Here is an 18,895-nt window from a genome sequence, read left to right as displayed (position 1 = left end):
ACGTGCCAGAACCATGTGCCTGAGATGCCGGAACCACACCCCGAACAGACCGAAACCACCTGCCAGACCCGCCTGAACCACCTGCCGAGCACGCCGGAACCACCTACTCGACTCGCCGGAACCACCTACCTGACACGCTAAAATCACCTGCCGGGTATGCCACAACCACGTGGTGGACACTCCGGAATCATCTGCCGGACATGCCAGAACCAGCTCTCAGACACACCAGAACCACGGGCCGGACAGGCCGGAAGCACCTGCTGATCATGCCTGAGCCAATGCTCGACTTGCAAGGAACACCTGCCAGACACGCCAAAATCACCTGCCGGGTACGCCAGAACCACGTGGCGCACACTCCGGAATCACCTGTCGGGCATGCCGGAACCAACTCTCAGACATGCCAGAACCTCGTGCCAGACACGCCAGAACCACATGCCGGACAGACCGGAAACAGCTGCCGGACACGCCGGAACCATCGGCTTGACTCACCAGAACCACCGCCGGACATGCAAAATGACCTGCCGGCTACGCCAGAACCACTTGGCGAACACTCCGGAATCATCTGCCGGACATGCCAGAACCAGCTCTCAGACACACCTGAACCAAGTGCCAGAGACGCCGGAAGCACCAGCTGAGCATGCCTGAGCCACCTGCTCGACTCGCAAGAAACAGCTGTGGGACATGCCAACATCACCTGCCGGGTACGCCAGAAACACTTGGCGGATGCTCTGGAATCACCTGTCGGGCGTGCCGGAACCTCCTCTCAGACTTGCCAGAACCATGTTCTGGACACGCCGGTACCACCTGCCGAGTATGCCGGAACCAGCTGATCCACTCCCCAGAACCACCTAGTGGACACGCCAAAATCAACTGCCGGCTACGCCAGAACCACTCGGCAGACACTCCGGAATCACAGGCCAGGCATTCCGGAACCACTTCTCAGAGGTGCCAGAACCAAATGCCGGAGACTCCGGTATCACCTGCCGGGCATGCCGGAACCACCTCTCAGAGGTGCCAGAACCACATGCCGGACACTCCAGAATCACCTGCAGGGCATGCTGGAACCACGTGCTGGACATGCCGGAACCACCTGCCGGACATTCCGGAACCACCGGCTCGACTCGCCGGAACCATTGCCGGACATGCAAAATCACCTGCCGGCTACGCCAGAACCACTTGGCGAACACTCCGGAATCACCTGCCGGGCATGGTGGAACCACCTCTCAGACATGCCGGAACCACATGCCTATGACCGCGGAAGCACCTGCCGAGCACGCCAGAACCACCTGCTCGACTCGCCAAAACCACCCGCTGGACACGCCAAAATCACCTGCCAGCTACGCCAGAACCACTCGGCAGACACTCCGGAATCACCTGCCGGGCTGGCTGGAACCACCTGTCGGTCACGCCAACATCACCTTTCAGCTACGCCAGAACCACTTGGCGGACACTCCGGAAACACCTGTAGAGCCGGCAGGGACCACCTCTCAGGGGTGCCAGAACCACATGCCGGAAACTCCGGAATCACCTGCTGGGCATGCTGAACCATCTCTCAGACGTGCCAGAACCATGTTCGGGAACCGCCGGTACCACCTGCCGAGCTCGCCTGAACCACCTGCTGGACATGCCAAAATCACCTGCCGGCTACGCCAGAACCACTCGTCAGACACTCCGGAATCAGCTGCGGGGCTGGCTGGAACCACCTGCTGGTCACGCCAACATCACCTTTCAGCTACTCCAGAACCACTTGGCGGGCTCTCCGGAAACACCTGTCGGGCCGGCCGGAACCACCTCTCAGATGTGCCAGAACCATGTGCCTCAGATGCCAGAACCACTGCCCGAACAGACCGAAACCACCTGCCAGACCCACCTGAACCCCTGGCAAGCATGCCTGATCCACCTGCTCAACTAGCCGGAACGACCTTCCTGACACGCCAAAATCACCTGCCAGGTATACCAGAACCACTTGGTGGACACTCCGGAATCATCTGCCGGACATGCCAGAACCAGCTCTCAGACACACCAGAACCACGTGCCAGAGACACCGGAAGCAGCAGCTGAGCATGCCTGAGCCACCTGCTCGACTCGCAAGAAACACCTGTCGGACATGCCAAAATCACCTGCCGGGTACGCCAGAAACACTTGGCAGACGCTCCGGAATCACCTGTCGGGCGTGCCGGAACCACCTCTCAGATTGCCAGAACCATGTTCTGGACACGCCGGTACCACCTGCCGAGTATGCCGGAACCAGCTGATCCACTCCCCAGAACCACCTAGTGGACACGCCAAGAGCAACCGCCGGCTACGCCGGAACAACCGGCTCTACTCGCCGGAACCACCGCCGGACATGCAAAATGACCTGCCGGCTACGCCAGAACCACTTGGCGAACACTCCGGAATCACCTGTCTGGCAGGCCGGAACCACCTCTCAGAGGTGCCAGGACCAAATGACGGGGACTGCGGAATCACCTGCCGGGCATGCCGGAACCAGCTGATCCACTCCCCAGAACCACCGAGTGGACACGCCAAAATCAACTGCCGGCTACGCCAGAACCACTCGGCAGACACTCCGGAATCACAGGCCAGGCATTCCAGAACCACCTCTCAGAGCTGCCAGAACCACATGCCGGACACTCCGGAAACACCTGCCGGGCATGCTGGAACCACGTGCTGGACATGCCGGAACCACCTGCCGGACATGCCGGAACCACCTGCCGGACATTCCGGAACAACAGGCTCGACTCGCCGGAAACATTGCCGGACATGCAAAATCACCTGCCGGCTACGCCAGAACCACTTGGCGAACACTCCGGAATCACCTGCCGGGCATGGGGGAACCACCTCTCAGACATGCCAGAACCACATGCCAATGACACCGGAAGCACCTGCCGAGCACGCCAGAACCACCTGCTCGAATCGCCGAAACCACCTGCTGGACACGCCAAAATCACCTGCCGGCTACGACACAACCATTTGGTGAACTCTTCGGAATCACCTGCCGGGCTGGCTGGAACCACCTGCCGGTCACGCCAACATCACCTGCCAGCTATGCCAGAACCACTTGGCGGACACCATGGAAACACCTGTCGGGCCGGCCGGAACCACCTCTCAGACGTGCCAGAACCATGAGCCTGAGATGCCGGAACCACTCCCAGAACAGACCGAAACCACCTGCCAGACCCGCCTGAACCCCCTGGCGAGCACGCCTGATCCACCTGCTCAACTAGCCGGAACCACCTTCCTGACATGCCAAAATCACCTGCCAATTATACCAGAACCACTTGGTGGACACTCCGGAATCATCTGCCGGAGATGCCAGAACCAGCTCTCAGACACACCAGAACCACGTGCCAGACACGCCGGAAGCACCTGCTGAGCAGGCCTGAGCCAAATGCTCGACTTGCAAGAAACACCTGCCAGACACGCCAAAATCACCGGCCGGGTACGCCAGAACCACGTGGCGAACACTCCGGAATCACCTGTCGGGCATGCCGGAACCGCCTCTCAGACTTGCCAGAACCATGTTCCGTACACGCCGGTACCACCTGCCGAGTATGCCGGAACCACCTGATCCACTCCCCAGAACCACCTGCTGGACACGCCAGAACCACTCGGCAGACACTCCGGAACCACCTGCCGGGCATGCCGGAAGCATCTCTCAGAAGTGCCAGAACCGCATGCCGGACACTCCGGAATCACCTGCCGTGCATGCCGGAACCATCTCTCAGACGTGCCAGAACCATGTTCCGGACACGCCGGTACCACCTGCCGAGCTCGCCGGAACCACCTGCTGGACACGCCAAAATCACCTGCCGGCTATGCCAGAACCACTCGGCAGACACTCCGGAATCACCTGCGGGGCTGGCTGGAACCACCTGCCGGTCACGCCAACATCACCTTTCAGCTACGCCAGAACCACTTGGCAGACACTCCGGAAACACCTGTCGGGCCGGCCGGAACCACCTCTCAGACGTGCCAGAACCATGTGCCTGAGATGCCGGAACCACTCCCGGAACTGACAGAAACCACCTGCCAGACCCGCCTGAACCCCCTGGCGAGCACGCCTGATCCACCTGCTCACTACCCGGAACCACCTTCCTGACACGCCAAAATAACCTGCCAGGTATACCAGAACCACTTGGTGGACACTCCGGTATCATCTGCCGGACATGCCAGAACCAGCTCTCAGACACACCTGAACCACGTGCCACAGACGCCGGAAGCACCAGCTGAGCATGCCTGAGCCACCTGCTCGACTCGCAAGAAACACCTGTCGGACATGCCAAAATCACCTGCCGGGTACGCCAGAAACACTTGGCGGACGCTCCGGAATCACCTGTCGGGCGTGCCGGTACCACCTCTCAGACTTGCCAGAACCATGTTCTGGACACGCCGGTACCACCTGCCGAGTAAGCCGGAACCAGCTGATCCAATCCCCAGAACCACCGAGTGGAGACGCCAAAATCAACTGCCGGCTACGCCAGAAGCACTCGGCAGATACTCCGGAATCACATGCCAGGCATTCCGGAACCACCTCTCAGAGGTGCCAGAACCAAATGCCGGACACTCCGGTATCACCTGCCGGGCATGACGGAACTACCTCTCAGAGGTGTCAGAACCACATGCCGGACACTCCGGAATCACCTGCCGGGCATGCCGGAACCACCGGCTCGACTCGCCGGAACCATTGCTGGACATGCAAAATCATCTGCCGGCTACACCAGAACCACTTGGCGAACTCTGCGGAATCACCTGCCGGGCATGGCGGAACCACCTCTCAGACATGCCGGAACCACATGCCAATGACCCCGGAAGCACCTGGCGAGCACGCCAGAACCACCTGCTCGACTCGCCAAAACCACCCGCTGGACACGGCAAAATCACCTGTCAGCTACGCCAGAACCACTCGGCAGACACTCCGGAATCACCTGCCGGGCTGGCTGGAACCACCTGCCGGTCACGCCAACAGCACCTTTCAGCTACGCCAGAACCACTTGGCGGACACTCCGGAGACACATGTCGAGCCGGCAGGGACCACCTCTCAGAGGTGCCAGAACCACATGACGGACACTCCGCAATCACCTGCCGGGCATGCCGGAACCATCTCTCAGACGTGCCAGAACCATGTTCCGGACACGCCGGTACCACCTGCCGAGCTCGCCGGAACCACCTGCTGGACACGCCAAAATCACCTGCCGGCTACGCCAGAACCACTCGGCAGACACTCCGGAATCACCTCCCTGGCTGGCTGGAACCACCTGCCGGTCACGCCAACATCATCTTTCAGCTACGCCAGAACCACTTGGCGGACACTCCGGAAACACCTCTCCGGCCGGCCGGAACCACCTCTCAGAATTGCCAGAACCATGTTCTGGACACGCCGGTACCACCTGCCGAGTATGCCGGAACCAGCTGATCCACTCCCCAAAACCACCTAGTGGACACGCCAAAATCAACTGCCGGCTACGCCAGAACCACTCGGCAGACACTCCGGAATCACATGCCAGGCATTCCGGAACAACCTCTCAGAGGTGCCAGAACCAAATGCCGGACACTCCAGTATCACCTGCCGGGCATGTCGGATCCACCTCTCAGAGGTGCCAGAACGAAATGCCGGACACTCCGGTATCACCTGCCGGGCATGCCGGAACCACTTCTCAGAGATGCCAGAACCACATGCCGGACACTCCGGAATCACCTGCCGGGCATGACGGAACCACCTGCCGGTCATGCCGGAACCACCGGCTCGACTCGCCGGAAACATGGCCGGACATGCAAAATCACCTGCCGGCTATGCCAGAACCACTTGGGGAACACTCCGGAATCACCTGCCGGGCATGGCGGAACCACCTCTCAGACATGCCGGAACCACATGCCAATGACACCAGAAGCACCTGCCGAGCACGCCAGAACCACCTGCTCGACTCGCCAAAACCACCTGCTGGACACGCCAAAATCACCTTCCAGCTACGCCACAACCATTTGGTGAACACTTCGGAATCACCTGCCGGGCTGGCTGGAACCACTTGCCGGTCACGCCAACATCACCTGCCAGCTATGCCAGAACCACTTGGCGGACACCATGGAAACACCTGTCGGGCCGGCCGGAACCACCTATCAGACGTGCCAGAACCATGTTCCTGAGATGCCGGAACCACACCCCGAACAGACCGAAACCACCTGCCAGACCTGCCTGAACCCCCTGCCGAGCACGCCGGAACCACCTACACGACTCGCTGGAACCACCTACCTGACACGCTAAAATCACCTGCCGGGTATGCCACAACCACGTGGCGGACACTCCGGAATAACCTGTCGGGCATGCCGGAACCAACTCTGAGACGTGCCAGAACCTCGTGCCGGTCACGCCAGAACCACCTGCCGGACAGACCGGAAACACCTGCTGGACACGCCGGAACCACCGGCTCGAGTCGCCAGAACCACAGCCGCACATGCAAAATGACCTGCCGGCTACGCCAGAACCACTTGGCGAACATTCCGGAATCACCTGTCGGGCATGCCAGAACCACCTCTCAGACTTGCCAGAACCATGTTCCGGACACGCCGGTACCACCTGCAGAGTATGCCGGAACCACATGATCCACACCCCAGAACCACCTGCTGTAGACGCCAGAATCACCTGCCGGCTACGCCAGAAGCACTCGGCAGACACTCCGGAACCACCTGCCGGGCATGCCGGAACCACCTCTCAGAGGTGCCAGAACCACATGCCGGACACTCCGGAATCACCAGCCGGGCATGCCGGAACCATCTGTCAGATGTGCCAGAACCATGTTCCGGACACGCCGCTACCACCTGCCGAGCTCGCCGGAACCACCTGCTGGACACAAAAAAATCACCTGCCGGCTACGCCAAAACCACACGGCAGAAACTCCGGAATCACCTTCCAGGCTGGGTGGAACAACCTGCTGGTCACGCCAACATCACCTTTCAGCTACGCCAGAACCACTTGGCGGACACTCCGGAAACACCTCTCCGGCCGGCCGGAACCAACTCTCAGACGTGCCAGAACCATGTGCCTGAGATGCCGGAACCACTCCCCGAACAGACCGAAACCACCTGCCAGACCCGCCTGAACCCCCTGGCGAGCACGCGTGATCCACATGCTCAACTGGCCGGAACCAACTTCCTGACACGCCAAAATCACCTGCCAGCTACGCCAAAACCATTTGGTGAACTCTTCGGAATCACCTGCCGGGCTGGCTCCAGAACCACTCGGCAGACACTCCGGAACCACCTGCCGGGCATGCCGGAACCACCTCTCAGACATGCCGGAACCACATGCCAATGACACCGGAAGCACCTGCCGAGCACGCCAGAACCACCTGCTCGACTCGCCAAAACCACCTGCTGGACACGCCAAAATCACATGCCGGCTACGCCACAACCATTTGGTGAACACTTCGGAATCACCTGCCGGGCTTGCCGGAACCACCTGCCTGTCACGCCAACATCACCTGCCAGCTGTGCCAGAACCACTTGGCGGAAACCATGGAAAGACCTGTCGGGCCGGGCGGAACCACCTATCAGACGTGCCAGAACAATGTGCCTGAGATGCCGGAACCACACCCCGAACAGACCGAAACCACCTGCCAGACCCGCCTGAACCACCTGCCGAGCACGCCGGAACCACCTACTCGACTCGCTGGAACCACCTACCTGACACGCTAAAATCACCTGCCGGGTATGCCACAACCACTTGGTGGACACTCCGGAATCCTCTGCCGGACATGCCAGAACCAGCTCTCAGACACACCAGAACCACGTGCCAGACACGCCGGAATCACCTGCTGAGCATGCCTGAGCCAAATGCTCGACTTGCAAGAAACACCTGCCAGACACGCCAAAATCACCTGCCGGGTACGCCAGAACCACGTGGCGGACACTCCGGAATCACCTGTCGGGCAAGCCGGAACCAACTCTCAGACGTGCCAGAACCTCGTGCCGGTCACGCCAGAACCACCTGCCGGACACGCCGGAACCACCGGCTCGACTCGCCGGAACCACCGCCGGACATGCAAAATGACCTGCCGGCTACGCCAGAACCACTTTGCGAACACTCCAGAATCACCTGTCGGGCATGCCGGAACCACCTCTCAGACTTGCAAGAACCATGTTCCGGACACGCCGGTACCACCTGCCGAGTATGCTGGAACCACCTGATCCACTCCCAGAACCACCTGCTGGACACGCCAGAATCACCTGCCGACTACGCCAGAACCACTAGGCAGACACTCCGGAACCACCTGCCGGGCATGCCGGAACCACCTCTCAGAGGTGCCAGAACCACATGCTGGACACTCCGGAATCACCTGCCAGGCATGCCGGAACCATCTCTCAGACGTGCCAGAACCATGTTCCGGACATGCTGGTACCACCTGCCGAGCTGGCCAGAACCACCTGCTGGACACGCCAAAATCACCAGCCAGCTACGCCAGAACCACACGGCAGACACTCCGGAATCACCTGCCGGGCTGGCTGGAACCACCTGCCGGTCACGCCAACATCACCTTTCAGCTAAGCCAGAACCACTTGGCGGCCTGATCCACCTGCTCAACTAGCCGGATCCACTTTCCAGACACGCCAAAATCACCTGCCAGGTATACCAGAACCACTTGGTGGACACTCCGGAATCATCTGCCGGACATGCCAGAACCAGCTCTCAGACACACCAGAACCACGTGCCAGAGACGCCGGAAGCACCAGCTGAGCATGCCTGAGCCAAATGCTCGACTTGCAAGAAACACCTGCCAGACACGCCAAAATCACCTGCCGGGTACGCCAGAACCACGTGGCGGACACTAAAGAATCTCCTGTCGGGCATGCCGGAAGCAACTCTCAGACGTGCCAGAACCTCGTTCCGGTCACGCCAGAACCACCTGCCGGTCACGCTGGAACGTCCGGCTCGACTCGCCGGAACCACCGCCGGACATGCAAAATGACCTGCCGGCTCCACCAGAACCAATTGGCGAACACTCCGGAATCACCTGTCGGGCATGCCCGAACCGCCTCTCAGACTTGCCAGAACCATGTTCTGGACACGCCGGTATGACCTGCCGAGTATGCCGGAACCACATGATCCACTCCCCAGAACCACCTGCTGGACATGCCAGAATCACCTGCCGACTATGCCAGAACCACTCGGCAGACACTCCGGAACCACCTGCCGGGCATGCCTTAACCACCTCTCAGAGGTGCGAGAACCACATGCCAGACACTCCGGAATCACCTGCCGGGCATGCCGGAACCACCTCTCAGAGGTGCCAGAACCACATGACGGACACTCCGGAATCACCTGCCGGGCTTGCTGGAACCATCTCTCAGACGTGCCAGAACCATGTTCCGGACAGGCCGGTACCACCTGCCGAGCTCGCGGGAACCACCTGCTGGACACGCCAAAATCACCTGTCGGCTACGCCAGAACCACGCGGCAGACACTCCGGAATCACCTGCCGGGCTGGCCGGAACCACCTGCCCGTCACGCTAACATCACCTTTCAGCTACGCCGGAAGCACTTGGCGGACACTCCGGAAACACCTGTCGGGCCGGCCGGAACCACCTCTCAGACGTGCCAGAACCATGTGCCTGAGATGCCGGAACCACACCCAAAACAGACCGAAACCACCTGCCTGACCCGCCTGAACCACCTGCCGGGCACGCCGGAACCACCTACACGACTCGCTGGAACCACCTACCTGACACGCTAAAATCACCTGCCGGGTATGCCACAACCACTTGGTGGACACTCCGGAATCATCTGACAGACATGCCAGAACCAGCTCTCACACACACAAGAACCACGTGCCAGACACGCCGGAAGCACCTGCCGGATATGCCGGATCCACCTGCCGGACATGCCGGAACCACCGGCTCGACTCGCCGGAACCATTGCCGGACATGCAAAATCACCTGCCGGCTATGCCTGAACCACTTGGGGAACACTCCGGAATCACCTGCCGGGCATGGCGGAAGCACCTCACAGACATGCCGGAACCACATGCCAATGACACCGGAAGCACCTGCCGAGCACGCCAGAACCACCTGCTCGACTCGCCAAAACCACCTGCTGGACACGCCAAAATCACCTGCCGGCTACGCCACAACCATTTGGTGAACACTTCGGAATCACCTGCCGGGCTGGCTGGAACCACCTGCCGGTCACGCCAACATCACCTGCCAGCTATGCCAGAATCACTTGGCAGACACCATGGAAACACCTGTCGGGCCGGCCGGAACCACCTCTCAGACGTGCCAGAACCATGTGCCTGAGATGCCAGAACCACTCCCCGAACAGACCGAAACCACCTGCCAGACCCGCCTGAACCACCTGCCGAGCACGCCGGAACCACCTACTCGACTCGCTGGAACCACCTACCTGACACGCTAAAATCACCTGCCGGGTATGCCACAACCACTTGGTGGACACTCCGGAATCGTCTGCCGGACATGCCAGAACCAGCTCTCAGACACACCAGAACCACGTGCCGGTCATGCCAGAACCACCTGCCGGACACGCCGGAACCACCGGCTCGACTCGCCGGAACCACCGCCGGACATGCAAAATGACCTGCCGGCTACGCCAGAACCACTTGGCGAACACTCCGGAATCACCTGTCGGGCATGCCGGAACCACCTCTCAGACTTGCCAGAACCATGTTCCGGACACGCCGGTACCACCTGCCGAGTATGCAGCAACCAGCTGATCCACTCCCCAGAACCACCTAGTGGACACGCCAAAATCAACTGCCGGCTACGCCAGAACCACTCGGCAGACACTCCGGAATCACATGCCAGGCATTCCGGAACCACCTCTCAGAGGTGCCAGAACCAAATGCCGGACACTCTGGAATCACATGCCAGGCATTCCGGAACCACCTCTCTGAGGTGCCAGAACCACATGCCGGACACTCCGGAATCACCTGCCGGGCATGCCGGAACCACCTGCTGTACATGCCGGAATCACCTGCCGGACATGCCGGAACCACCGGCTCGACTCGCTAGAACCATTGCCGGACATGCAAAATAACCTGACGGCTACACCAGAACCACTTGGGGAACACTCCGGAATCACCTGCCGGGCAGGCGGAACCACCTCTCAGACATTCTGGAACCACATGGCAATGACACTGGAAGCACCTGCCGAGCACGCCAGAACCACCTGCTCCACTCGCTAAAACCACCTGCCGGCTACGCCAGAACCACTCGGCAGACACTCCGGAATCACATGCCGGGCATTCCGGAACCACCTCTCACAGGTGCCAGAACCAAATGCTGGACACTCCGGTGTCACCTGCCGGGCATGCCGGAACCACCTCTCAGAGGTGCCAGAACCACATGCCGGACACTCCGGAATCACGTGCCGGGCATGCCGGAACCACCTGCCGGACATGCCGGAACCACCGGCTCGACTCGCCGGGACCATTGCCGGACATGCAAAATCACCTGCCGGCTACGCCAGAACCACTTGGCCAACACTCCGGAATCACCTGCCGGGCATGGCGGAACCACCTGTCAAACATGCCGGAACCACATGTCTATGACACCGGAAGCACCTGCCGAGCATGACAGAACCACCTGCTCAACTCGACAAAACCACACGCTGGACACGCCAAAATCACCTGCCGGCTACGCCAGAACCACTCGGCAGACACTCCGGAATCACCTGCCAGGCTGGCTGGAACCACCTGCCGGTCACGCCAACATCACCTTTCAGCTACGCCAGAACCACTTGGCGGACACTCCGGAAACACCTGTCGGGACGGCCGAAACCACCTCTCAGACGTGCCAGAACCATGTGCCTGAGATGCCGGAACCACTCCCCGAACAGACCGAAACCACCTGCCAGACCCGCCTGAACCCCCTGGCGAGCACGCCTGATCCACCTGCTCAACTAGCCGGAACCATCTTCCTGACACGCCAAAATCACCTGCCAGGTATACCAGAACCACTTGGAGGACACTCCGGAATCACATGCCGGGCATGCCGGAACCATCTCTCAGACGTGCCAGAAGCCTGTTCCGGACACGCCGGTACCACCTGCCTAGCTCGCCGGAACCACCTGCTGGATACGCCAAAATCACCTGCCGGGTACGCCAGAACCACTCAACAGACACTCCGGAATCACCTGCCGGGCCGGCTGGAACCACCTGCCGGTCACGCCAACATCACCTTTCAGCTACGCCAGATCCAGTTGGCGGACACTCCGGAAACACCTGTTGAGCCGGCCGGAATCACCTCTCAGACGTGCCAGAACCATGTGCCTCAGATGCCGGAACCACTCCCCGAACAGACCGAAACCACCTGCCAGACCCGCCTGAACCCCCTGGCGAGCACGCCTGATCCACCTGCTCAACTACCCGGAACCACCTTCCTGACACGCCAAAATCACCTGCCAGGTCTACCAGAACCACTTGGTGGACACTCCGGAATCATCTGACGGACATGCCAGAACCAGCTCTCAGACACACCAGAACCACGTGCCAGAGACGCCGGAAGCACCAGCTGAGCATGCCTGAGCCTCCTGCTCGACTCGCAAGAAACACCTGTCGGACATGCCAAAATCACATGCCGGCTACGCCAGAAACACTTGGCGGACGCTCCGGAATCACCTGTCGGGCGTGCCGGAACCACCTCTCAGACTTGCCAGAACCATGTTCTGGACACGCCGGTACCACCTGCCAAGTAAGCCGGAACCAGCTGATCCACACCCCAGAACCACCTAGTGGACACGCCAAAATCAACTGACGGCTACGCCAGAACCACTCGGCAGATACTCCGGAATCGCATGCCAGGCATTCTGGAACCACCTCTCAGAGGTGCCAGAACCAGCGCCGGACACTCCGGAATCACCTGACGGTCATGCCGGAACTACCTCTCAGAGGTGTCAGAACCACATGCCGGACACTCCGGAATCACCTGCCGGGCATGCCGGAGCCACCTCTAAGACTTGCCAGAACCATGTTCTGGACACGCCGGTACCACCTGCCGAGTAAGCCGGAACCAGCTGATCCACTCCCCAGAAACACCTAGTGGAGACGCCAAGAGCAACCGCCGGCTACGCCGGAACAACCGGCTCGACTCCACGGAACCACCGCCGGACATGCAAAATGACCTGCCGGCTACGCCAGAACCACTTGGCGAACACTCCGGAATCACCTTTCTGGCAGGCCGGAACCACCTCTCAGAGGTGCCAGGACCAAATGACGGGGACTGCGGAATCACCTGCCGGGCATGCCGGAACCAGCTGATCCACTCCCCAGAACCACCGAGTGGACACGTCAAAATCAACTGCCGGCTACGCCAGAACCACTCGGCAGACACTCCGGAATCAAATGCCAGGCATTCCGGAACCACCTCTCAGAGGTGCCAGAACCAAATGCCGGACACTCTGGTATCACCTGCCGGGCATGCCGGAACCACGTCTCAGAGGTGCCAGAACCACATGCCGGACACTCCGGAATCACCTGCCGGGCATGCCGGAACCACCTACCAGACATGCCGCAACCACCGGCTCGAATCGCCGGAATCATTGCCGGACATGGAAACTCACCAGCCGGCTACGCCAGAACCACTTGGCGAACACTCCGGAATCAGCTGCCGGGCATTGCGGAACCACCTCTCAGACATGCCGGAACCACATGCCAATGACACCGGAAGAACCTGCCGAGCACGCCAGAACCACCTGCTCGACTCGCCAAAACCACCCGCTGGACACAAAAAAATCACCTGCCGGCTACACCACAACCATTTGGTGAACTCTTCGGAATCACCTGCCGGGCTTGCTGGAACCACCTGCCGGTCACGCCAACATCACATTTCAGCTACGCCAGAATCACTTGGCGGACACTCCGGAAACACCTCTCCGGCCGGCCGGAACCACCTCTCAGACGTGCCAGAACCATGTGCCTGAGATGCCGGAACCACTCCCCGAACAGACCGAAACCACCTGCCAGACCCGCCTGAACCCCCTGGCGAGCACGCCTGATCCACCTGCTCAACTAGCCGGAACCAACTTCCTGACACGCCAAAATAACCTGCCGGCTACGCCACAACCATTTGGTGAACGCTTCGGAATCACCTGCCGGGCTGTCTCCACAACCACTCGGCAGACACTCCGGAATCACCTGCAGGGCTGGCTGGAACCACCGGCCAGTCACGCCAACATCGCCTGCCAGATATGCCAGAACCACTTGGCGGACACCATGGAAACACATGTCGGGCCGGCCGGAACCACCTATCAGACGTGCCAGAACCATGTGCCTGAGATGCCGGAACCACACCCCGAACAGACCGAAACCACCTGACAGACCCGCCTGAACCACCTGCCGAGCACGCCGGAACCACCTACTCGACTCGCCGGAACCACCTACCTGACACGCTAAAATCACCTGCCGGGTATGCCACAACCACTTGGTGGACACTCCGGAATCATCTGCCGGACATGCCAGAACCAGCTCTCAGACACACCAGAACCACGGGCCGCACAGGCCGGAAGCACCTGCTGATCATGCCTGAGCCAATGCTCGACTTGCAAGGAACACCTGCCAGACACGCCAAAATCACCTGCCGGGTACGCCAGAACCACGTGGCGCACACTCCGGAATCACCTGTCGGGCATGCCGGAACCAACTCTCAGACATGCCAGAACCTCGTGCCGGACACGCCAGAACCACGTGCCGTACAGACCGGAAACACCTGCCGGACACGCCGGAACCACCGGCTTGACTCGCAAGAACCACCGCCGGACATGCAAAATGACCTGCCGGCTACGCCAGAACCACTTGGCGAACACTCCGGAATCACCTGTCGGGCATGCCGGAACCACCTCTCAGACTTGCCAGAACCATGTTCCGGACACGCCGGTACCACCTGTCGAGTATGCCAGAACCACCTGATCCACTCCCCAGAACCACATGCTGGACACGCCAGAATCACCTGCCGACTACGCCAGAACCACTCGGCAGACACTCCGGAACCACCAGCCGGGCATGCCGGAACCACCTCTCAGAGGAGCCAGAACCACATGCCGGACACTCCGGAATCACCTGCCGGGCATTCCGGAACCATCTCTCAGACGTGCCAGAAACATGTTCCGGACACGCTGGTACCACCTGCCGAGCTCGCCGGAACCACCTGCTGGACACGCCAAAATCACCTGCCAGCTACGCCAGAACCACACGGCAGACACTCCGGAATCACCTGCCGGGCTGGCTGGAACCACCTGCCGGTCACGCCAACATCACCTTTAAGCTACGCCAGAACCACTTAGCGGACACTCCGGAAACACCTCTCCGGCCGGCCGTAACCACCTCTCAGACGTGCCAGAACCATGTGCCTGAGATGCCGGAACCACTCCCCGAACAGACCGAAACCACGTGCCAGACCCGCCTGAACCCCCTGGCGAGCACGCCTGATCCACCTGCTCAACTACCCGGAACCACCTTCCTGACACGCCAAAATCACCTGCCGGCTACGCCACAACCATTAGGTGAACTCTTCGGAATCACCTGCCGGGCTGGCTCCAGAACCACTCGGTAGACACTCCGGAACCACCTGCCGGGCATGCCGGAACCACCTCTCAGACATGACGGAACCACATGCCAATGACACTGGAAGCACATGCCGAGCACGCGAGAACTACCTGCTCGACTCGCCAAAACCACCTGCTGGAAACGCCAAAATCACCTGCTGGCTACGCCAAACCATTTGGTGAACTCTTCGGAATCACCTGCCGGGCTGGCTGGAACCACCTGCCGGTCACGCCAACATCACCTGCCAGCTATGCCAGAACCACTTGGCGGACACCAGGGAAACACCTGTCGGGCCGGCCGGAACCACCTCTCAGAGGTGCCAGAACCATGAGCCTGAGATGCCGGAACCACTCCCTGAACAGACCGAAAAAACCTGCCAGACCCGCCTGAAACCCCTGGCGAGCACACCTGATCCACCTGCTCAACTAGCCGGAACCAACTTCCTGACACGCCAAAATCACCTGCCAGGTATACAAGAACCACTTGGTGGACACTCCGGAATCATCTGCCGGAGATGCCAGAACCAGCTCTCAGACACACCAGAACCACGTGCCAGAGACGCCGGAAGCACCAGCTGAGCATGCCTCAGCCACCTGCTCGACTCGCAAGATACACCTGTCGGACAGGCGAAAATCACCTGCCGGGTACGCCAGAAACACTTGGCGGACGCTCCGGAATCACCTGTCGGGCATGCCGGAACCACCTCTCAGACTTGCCAGAACCATGTTCTGGACACGCCGGTACCACCTGCCGAGTATGCCGGAACCAGCTGATCCACTCCCCAGAACCACCTAGTGGACACGCCAAAATCAACTGCCGGCTACGCCAGAACCACTCGGCAGACACTCCGGAATCACATGCCAGGCATTCCGGAACCACCTCTCAGAGGTGCCAGAACCAAATGCCGGACACTCCGGTATCACCTGCCGGGCATGCCGGAACCACCTCTCAGAGGTGCCAGAACCACATGCCAGACACTCCGGAATCACCTGCCGGGCATGCTGGAACCACGTGCTGGACATGCCGGAACCACCTGCCAGACATGCCGGAACCACCTGCCGGACATTCCGGAACCACCAGCTCGACTCGCCAGAACCATTGCCCGACATGCAAAATCACCTGTCGGCTACGCCAGAACCACTTGGCGAACACTCCGGTATCACCTGCCGGGCATGCCGGAACCATCTGCCGGACATGCCGGAACCACCGGCTCGACTCGCCGGAACCATTGCCGGACATGCAAAATCACCTGCCGCCTATGCCAGAACCACTTGGGGACCACTCCGGAATCACCTCCCTGGCATGGCGGAACCACCTCTCAGACATGCCGGAACCACATGCCAATGACACCGGAAGCACCTGCCGAGCACGCCAGAACCACCTGCTCGACGCGCCAAAACCACCTGCTGGACACGCCAAAATCACCTTCCGGCTACGCCACAACCATTTGATGAACACTTCGGAATCACCTCCCGGTCTGGCTGGAATCACCTGCAGGTCACGCCAACATCACCTGCCAGCTATGCCATAACCACTTGGCGGACACCATGGAAACACCTGTCGGGCCGGCCGGAACCACCTATCAGACGTGCCAGAACCATGTGCCTGAGATGCCGGAACCACAGCCCGAACAGACCGAAACCACCTGCCAGACCCGCCTGAACCACCTGCCGAGCACGCCGGAACCACCTACTCGACTCGCTGGAACCACCTGCTGACACGCTAAAGTCACCTGCCGGGTATGCCACAACCACTTGGTGGACACTCCGGAATCATCTGCCGGACATGCCAGAACCAGCTCTCAGACACACCAGAACCACGTGCCGGACACGCCGGAAGCACCTGCTGATCATGCCTGAGCCACATGCTCGAATTGCAAGAAACACCTGCCAGACACGCCAAAATCACCTGCCGGGTACGCCAGAACCACGTGGTGGACTCTCCGGAATCATCTGTCGGGCATGCCGGAACCAACTCTCAGACGTGCCAGAACCTCGTGCCGGACACACCAGAACCACCTGCCGGACAGACCGGAAACAGCTGCCGGACACGCCGGAACCACCGGCTTGACTCGCCAGAACCACCGCCGGACATGCAAAATGACCTGCCGGCTACGCCAGAACGACTTGGCGAACACTCCGGAATCACCTGTCGGGCATGCCGGAACCACCTCTCAGACTTGCCAGAACCATGTTCTGGACACGCCGGTACCACCTGCCGAGTATTCCAGAACCACCTGATCGACTCCCCAGAACCACATGCTGGACACGCCAGAATCACCTGCCGACTACGCCAGAACCACTCGGCAGACACTCCGGAACCACCTGCCGGGCATGCCGGAACCACCTCTCAGAGGTGCCAGAACCACATGCCGGACACTCCGGAAACACGGGCCGGGCATGCCGGGACCACCTGCCGGACATGCCGGAACCACCGGCTCGACTCGCCGGAACCATTGCCGGACATGCAAAATCACCTGCCGGCTACGCCAGAACCACTTGGCCAACACTCCGGAATCACCTGCCGGGCATGGCGGAACCACCTCTCAAACATGCCTGAACCACATGCCAATGACACCGGAAGTACCTGCCGAGCATGCCAGAACCACCTGCTCGACTCGCCAAAACCGCACGCTGGACACGCAAAAATCACCTGCCGGCTACGCCAGAACCACTCGGCAGACACTCCGGAATCACCTGCCAGGCTGCCTGGAACCACCTGCCGGTCACGCCAACATCACCTTTCAGCTACGCCAGAAACATTTGGCGGACACTCCGGAAACACCTGTCGGGCCGGCCGCAACCACCTCTCAGACGTGCCAGAACCATGTGCCTGAGATGCCGGAACCACTCCCCGAACAGATCGAAACCACCTGCCAGAACCGCCTGAACCCCCCGGCGAGCACACCTGATCCACCTGCTCAACTAGCCGGAACCACCTTCCTGACACGCCAAAATCACCTGCCAGTTATTCCAGAACCACTTGGTGTACACTCCGGAATCATCTGCCGGACATGCCAGAACCAGCTCTCAGACACACCAGAACCACGTGCCAGAGACGCCGGAAGCACCAGCTGAGCATGCCTGAGCCACCTGCTCGACTCGCAAGAAACACCTTTCGGACATGCCAAAATCACCTGCCGGAGACGCCAGAAACACATGGCGGACGCTCCGGAATCACCTGTCGGGCGTGCCGGAACCACCTCTCAGACTTGCCAGAACCATGTTCTGGACACGCCGGTACCACCTGCCGAGTATGCCGGAACCAGCTGATCCACTCCCCAGAAACACCTAGTGGACACGCCAAAATCAACTGCCGGCTACGCCAGAACCACTCGGCAGACA

The sequence above is a fragment of the Equus caballus genome, unplaced genomic scaffold (assembly GCF_041296265.1).
Source record: "Equus caballus isolate H_3958 breed thoroughbred unplaced genomic scaffold, TB-T2T haplotype2-0000440, whole genome shotgun sequence".
NCBI lineage: Eukaryota > Metazoa > Chordata > Mammalia > Perissodactyla > Equidae > Equus > Equus caballus.
Note: the sequence above shows the minus strand (reverse complement) of the source record.